This window comes from Pongo abelii, chromosome 11, assembly GCF_028885655.2.
Source record: "Pongo abelii isolate AG06213 chromosome 11, NHGRI_mPonAbe1-v2.0_pri, whole genome shotgun sequence".
Taxonomy (NCBI): Eukaryota; Metazoa; Chordata; class Mammalia; order Primates; family Hominidae; genus Pongo; species Pongo abelii.
The window spans coordinates 121,437,753-121,445,164 of NC_071996.2; positions in this window are offsets into that span (position 1 = coordinate 121,437,753).

Sequence of the window (7,412 nt, forward strand, 5' to 3'; positions counted from 1 at the left end):
CTGAAAGTTTCTCAGCTAGCTCACCCCTGCCCCCAAGCTCTCCTCCGCCTGCCCCCCACGACAGATTCCTCAGGCCCTGCCCGTCCCCATTGCAGCTTCCCACCTCGAGACAAGGCAGGGGAGTCCAGCATTTGGTGGAGACTAGCAGGACCCCAGGGAGGGAGAAGGAAGAAGAGGTTCCTGCTGGCGAGTGGATAGAGACAGGGGAAAGAGAGACATTAGGGGCCCTCATCCTCTAACAAGCCCTCCAGCAAGGGGGATCACCCAACGACCACCACACATGCTCTGGATAAAAGCTGGAGGGGGCATCAGGGAGGTAGGAGGAGAGGTAGTGTGATCCCCACACTAAAGTGAGCCCATCTCCAACAGGCCGGGCCTTTGTTCATGCCCACAATCTCCAGGGAAGCCCCAGCACTGCTGAGTCCTGTTCCAAGTCTGCAGAGGGGGCCTTCCTCCTCTTCCAGGGACCTGCAATCTCTATAGCTTCCCTACCCCATCTCAGAGGAAATAGATAAAGGGAAATAGATAAGACATGAGACAGAAGGAAATGGGGTTTAATGCATCGCAAGTAGAATGAAGTTTCATCCAAAGGAATCACTTGTAGAATTTCTAAAATAGGAGGAAGTTATTCAGACAGTATTGGCTAAAGTGTGGCCCTGCCTAGATTAAGAGAGGAGGACAAGATGACTTTTAAGAAAATTATCAAAACCTTCTCAGCACTTGGGCATGAGAGACACTCAACAAACAGAAGGAAAGAAGAGTGAGCCGGTAGAAAGGGAAGGAAGCGATGATGGCATCCAAGGTTTCCTCACCTGAAGCCAATGATGAACTGAGCTCAGCAGGGCAGAGTCCATTTCCAGCCACTGCCCGGCATGAGGTGCCTCAAGCCAAGGACCCTCCAAAGAGAGAGGAGAGAGTCCAAGACTCACAGGGACCTGAAGCCAGGCCTGCCACTGCCTGGAGGGTATCCCAGCTTCCCACTTCCAACCTCTGGCCCCCCGCCCCCCATACCCCATATAGCTTCATGCCAGGTGCCTCAATCCCTGAAGGTCGATGCCATACTGCCACAAGTACTCTGTTCTGTTTTCTTCACCAAGGGAGGTCAGAATCCCAAGGATAACAGCTGCAGGATCCCCAGACCTCCCTGAAGCCACTCTAGTACCTCCTGGAAGGTTCCAGCCAGGACCCCCTTTGTTGCTTCTTTCACCAAAATTCACATATGGGAGTGGGAGAGTTGGGTGGGGGGTTCTAATCCCAAATGGTCTTCTGTCAGTCTTGATCCCTTTTCTCCCTCAAAACACTCAAAGCATCAGAAACTGCATCAGGCCATGCACGGTGGCTCACGCTTGTAATCCTGGCACTTTGGGAGGCTGAGGCGGGCAGATCACTTGAGGTCAGGAGTTCGAAACCAGCCTGGCCAACATGGTGAAACCCCGTCACTAGTAAAAATTAAAAAATAAAAAAAATTAGCCGTGCGTGGTGGCAGGCACCTGTAATCCCAGCTACCGGGGAGACTGAGGCAGGAGAATCGCTTGAACCCAGGAGGCGGAGGTTGCAGTGAGCCGAGATTGCGCCACTGCACTCCAGCCTGGGTGACAGAGTGAGACTCCATCTCAAAAAAAAAAAAAGAAAGAAAAAGGAAAGAAAAGAAAGAAACTGAATCTAGCACCTTGTAGGTGCTCAGTCCATCTTCCCTCCAGGTCCCTGAGCAGAGATGCAAAGCTCCCCACAGTGGACCAGACACAGATGCTCAGACGCAGGGAACCACGTATTAGAGGCCAAAGCATCCCCCGTAGGGAGGGATCAGGGAAGCCTGGGCAGGTTCTGGGCTGCCCTGGGGGCCCCATGCCAGATCATATGAAGAGATCTCTCTGCAGCCCCCATGCGGAGGTCCAACAGTGGCCCCCAGCTCCTCGCCTCTCCCTCCCCAGTGCAACTTTTGAAGAGCTGGTCACCATCCTCCTGGGTTAACCTATCCTCTGGGGACTCCTTGTCCCCCTGCTCATGTGACATGGCCCTCTCCAGGCTCCCACAAACCCTGGACCTGTCTCCAAGCCTTAGCACCCCTGCTCGTCCTCTCTCCCGCGCCTCCTCTCAGCCACAGAGTCCAGACTGGCAAGGGGGGCTATACTGGGAGTCTGGCCAGGAGTTGGAGGAGGAGGAATGACTTCTCCACACCCCACCATATCCATGCAACCAGAGATCTGGATTCTGAGTGCAGGCCAGGGAGGAGGCTCCAGAGTCTATGACCAGGTGGGATGGAGTCCATGTTTGCAGACAGTGTCTGCTCTGGGCCCTTCTCCCCAAGTTTGCCCTGGATCTGGGCTAGGAGGGCCCCTTATTCCCCCAGAGAAGCAAGAAAAGAATGGGAAACTTCCCAGAGGCAGCCAGCACAGGTGTTGGGGATACAAGAGAGCAAGTCATGGGAGGAGGGCCCACCTGGCTCAGGGCAGGCACAGAGCCCCCTCTGTCACAGGCCCTCGGGCCCACAGTTTCCCTGGCTGGTTTTGTCTGCAGGGGCACAAAGGCAGCTCCTGTTAGGGAGAATCACTTGGGCATCTGATCAGAGACTCCAGCTCTTGCTTTCACACCCACAGAGAGATGCACAGAGACCACTCCCCCGGGACCCCCCAGCCTTTCTCCACCATTAGATGGGAACATCACTGTAGGCCCGCCTCTCCCCCACCCGCTGGAGAGATAGAGTTTCACCACTCTCCCAGTCACAGAGATTCGTCCCGAGATTCCTCCCGTGATTCCCAAGGGGCTGTCCCTCGGGTACCAACTTCCAGGCAGGTTCCCAGGCCCCTCAGCACCCGCACCAGGGATGGATTTCACCAGCTGCACGCATGGGTGAACTGCCCAACCATATACAAGGCATAGAACTCACACCCAGCCTCTCTCCATACAACAGAATACGGGTTCTTGCAGAGCTGGACTCTGCAGGAGTCTATCTAATATGGACTCCGTGTCAATGACTCCTGGGCCTCCTCTGATCTCCCCATTAAAGTCCTTCGATTGCTTTGAGCCTCAAATCTATGTGACATCAATACGTTCATTTCTTCCTAGCACTTAAAACTGTTTCTTGTTGATACATTTGCTGGCTTCTTCCCTGTCTCACCCCTTTTCCTACCAGAATGCCAGTCCCAGAGGCAAAGCCTCTGTTCATGCCTACATCCCTAGTACCTAGCATGGTACCTGCAGGTGGCCCATAATCATGAGTTATTCGGTAAGTTAAAGGATTGCAGGAAAGAAGGAAGGAAGGAAGGAAGGAAGGAAGGAAGGAAGGAAGGAAGGAAGGAAGGAAGGAAGGGAGGGCAAGGCCATTTCTGTTTCCAAATCCACTGGCTCCCTTCCACAGCTGGATTATGGGCCAGTAGGAATTGCCATTTTCAGGGTTTTGCTGTCACTGTAGTCAGGACCATGAGGTCTTTAGGCACCTCCACTCCACACACCCCCTGATGAGAGCCCCCATCTCCCTGTTCTGAAACAGCTCCCCAATATAGTACTGATTCCAGTTAAACTTGAACCCGTGCCCCTGCCCCTGCCCCTGATTTACATGAGGACACTGAGGCCCAGAGAGGTAAAGTGACTTGCCAGGGGTCACACAGCTAGAAAGTGGCAGTGCCAGAACTGGAAGGAGGCCCTCATTCCTGAGTCACGGCTTTTCCATAGCACAGCCTTATAGCCAGAAAAGCAGAAAGAAGGGAGAGGAGGGAGGGGGAGGGGGAAAGAGAGGGGAAGAAATGTTTCTCCTCTCATAGATATCCCAAGGAGGTGAGTCCCTAAGTTCTCTTTGTCCCCTTCACCACTACTAGCCCAGGTCTCTGATCTCTGACAGGCAGGAAGTTCCTGTTGATACCTAACCTCCATCCCCCCTTTCAAATTCCAGACCATTTCCTCTTAGTCTTGCCTGAGGAAGGAGAACAGCTTGATCACTCTCTTCTGCACAATGAATGCCTTCAGACCCTCACAGCTCATTATTCAAGCCCCCATCCCCATCCCACCCCCACCCCCCTTTATTCTCAGGGCTGAGAATCCCAGGTCCTCTGGGCCCCTTTCCAAATGACTTCCATCACCACCCAGCAGCTGACATGATAAACGGGGGGTGGGGGCGGGGTGGGATAGGCCTGGAGTGATTGTGGGTATCGATCCATGGGGATCCCACAGGCCAGAGCATCTGGGGATGGGGAGTGGGACAGGGGCCTGCGGTCGTCTTGATTAGCCCTCTGCCCTGGTGTGTTCCTTGCAGGGCCCAGCGTGGAGACTGCAGACCTAGGAGCTGGGCGCTGGGTCTGAGCCCAGGCTCCCACAATGAGATTAAAGCAGAGACTGTCTAATTGATTCTGATGGAACTGGGAGAGAGAGTGAGATGAATGGAAAGTGCAGGAGAAGGAGGAAGGAGGGCCAGGGAAAGGGGGAGGGCAGGGGAGGGCCCAGTCTGGGAAGCCCGGTGGCATCAGCACTAGCTAATACAATTACCATCCACCCCCACCGCCAGCTGCTCCCGCTGCCGCCCCCTCCCCTTCCTGGGAAACCAGCCCACTGGCCAGTCTGCTCCTGAACTGGACAGAGAGGGTGGTTGGTTTGGGAGGCACAATGGGAGGGGAGCTGAGTTAAAGCTCCCAGTCCTGGGATCCAAGATGATGCAGAGAGGCTGCGACAGTGACAGTGACTGGCAGGGAGCTAGAGACACCAGGAGGGAGAGACAGGAACACAGGGGAGATACAGATAGATTATCGGGTCCCCATCCACTTCAGGTCCATCTATCCAGCAGCTCCCCTCCATCCAGCTCGCTGCCACCCCACCCACCTCTCTCCCCTTGGATCATCTCACTGGGCTCCTCTCCAGGGCCCACTCCCAGACAATGGTTACTGCAGTGTGAGAAGGAGTCTGGGAAATAGAACCCCAGGACTCTCCAGTGCCCCACTCAGCCTGGGGCCCTCAATCCATGCCCTGCAGTTAGCCAGAGAACTGTGATACGGACTGACGGCCGGGAGGACCCAGGTCACCCAGACAGATCCCAGGTGGACACAAGACTGAGATGAGGACAGGAGGAAGGGAATGGACCCTCCCGGAAAGACAATCCAACATAGGAGAGGCACTGGGGCTGAGACCTGGCGTCAAAGACTGGAGATGTGAGCAAGCGCCAAGCCAGTGTGAGTGGTGAGAAGGAAACAAGCAAAGCAGCAGGGCAGGAGGAACGTGAAAGGAAAGGGAGACAGGGAGGAAGGTGGGAGGCTCCTGAGCATCCATAAAAAGCAGCGAGTGGCAGTGAAGGGCCAGCACCCTGGAGAGGGGAGAAGAGTAAAGGAATCAAAGAACAGGAGAGAACGCAGCTGGCCAGCCAGGGAAACTGAGGCACAAAACAAGGTAGACACAGCCTCACATTGAGGCTCCAGAAGCAAGCATGACTGGGAGCTCCCAGTGACTCCTGCCTCCCCAGGCTCAGATCATGGAAGGGACAAACCCAGTGGGGAGTATGGACTGAGACCCTCAAGACCCCAGCTGCAGCCCCTGTGATCAGGAGCCACCCTGGCCAAGGATCTCACGGAACTTGATTCCTTCCTCTCTTTCCCACCTCAAGGATCCCAGACCCCTCTGTGATCCACTTGAACTTGGCTTCTGGCACATTCTATGCTCACTCTGGCTGGTGGCTTTAGGGCAGAGCAGAGCAGGCCCAGCCCCAGGCAGACCAGAGATGAGGAGGTCTTTGATGGAACATCCCTTGGGCAGCCTAGCCCCATCCCTGCCAGGGCCCTGCCAGCCCTGTGGATGGATAAGCCTGGGGCACTGCCCCTCTGGGAGCCTCAGTGTCCTCATCTGCAACTTGGCTGCTTCTGTGTTTGGTTTTCTTTCCTCCCAGAGCAGTTGAGAGCATGCAGAAGAAAATGTGAGTTGCTTCATCTCCACTGTCCCCACCCTCACCTCCCAAAGAGAAGGATCCAGGTGCAAAGCCAGCAAAGAGACCAAGGTCAACTCCTGGCCCTGGCACGTGTGGGCCATGTGACCTTGGGGAGTTATTTTTCTATGCTGAGCCTGCTTCCTCTTCTGTAAAATGGAGACTAGGTTCCTAACCTCATGGAGTAATTGTGAGGATTAAATTAAATGTGAACATGCCTGGCAGGGGACCTGATTCATCGAGGTACCCTCGGGAGCTACTGAACAATATCTCAACCACAGCCCCTCCTGGCTCTGCCAGCTGCACACTGCCCACCCCACACCCACTAGACAGACGCTCCCCGCCAGAGCCCTCAGCCAGAGCACACTGTCTGGAACACACAGTTCACACCACTGTCCAGGGAATGAACGCCTGAGGGAGAGGAGCCAGGAGTCCCAGAAGGATGAGGCCAAAACAGCTTTGTTAGGAGATCCAGTTAGCAGGCTAGAGGAGAGGTAGAATGGAGGCATATGAAGAGGCTGGAACCCAAGAGAAGAGAGGAATTGGAGGATACAATGCCTCTCAGTCCAAGAAGAGAAAGGAGGAAGCACAGCAATGATTTCCTGAGCCCCCGCAGCCCAACTCAAGACAAACACGAGGAAACAGGCTAGGACTAAAGCAAAAAATATTCAAGTCAGACATTAGGCAGAACTTCCGATGAGGCACCACACTGCCAGAGAGGCCTCTCTTTTCACCCTATTATTCCCATATCATTCCCCCTGCTCTTCTTCTAAACTCCAAATGAGGTCTGAGTCTTCACTGTCCCATGACACAGCATAAAATCTCAGTATCCAAAGCCCTGGCTCAACTTAGCAAGAAAACAGGCTGGCCCTGCTGTCCCTGTCCCCACATCTCCAATCTCACTTAGCCTGGAACTCACTGTATGAATTCTCTTGCAGAAACCAAAACCTATTTCCAGGGCCATCTTAGACCCCATGGGGAATGAGGCCGCTTCTCATGCAGACATCTGCTCCCATGCCTCAGAGCCCTTTCCCCAATCAAGCCTCACCTGGGCCACTCAGATTGTCCCCTTCCTTAAGTTTTCTGTCTCTGAGGGGCAGACAGAGGTGCACAGGCTGAGGACATGACGTGGGAGCCAGGAAGCAACTGGGGAACAGGAAGGAGTCTGGGACTTGGATAGAAAGGGGACAGACACATTTTCTTTGTGGGCCAAAGGAAGAAAGCAAACATTGGCCTGGAAATCGATGAATTAGACCAGGAGCGGTGGCTCATGCCTGTAATCCCCGCACTTTGGGAGGCCAAGGTGGGCAGATCACGAGGTCAGGAGTTTGAGACCAGCCTTGCCAGCATGGTGAAACCACACCTCTGCTAAAAATACAAAGATTAGCCAGGTGTGGTGGCATGCGCCTGTAGTCCCAAGTACTCGGGAAGCTGAGGTAGGAGAACTGCTTGACCCTGGGAAGTGGAGGTTGCAGTGAGCCGAGATCGCGTCACTGCACTACAGCCTGGGCAA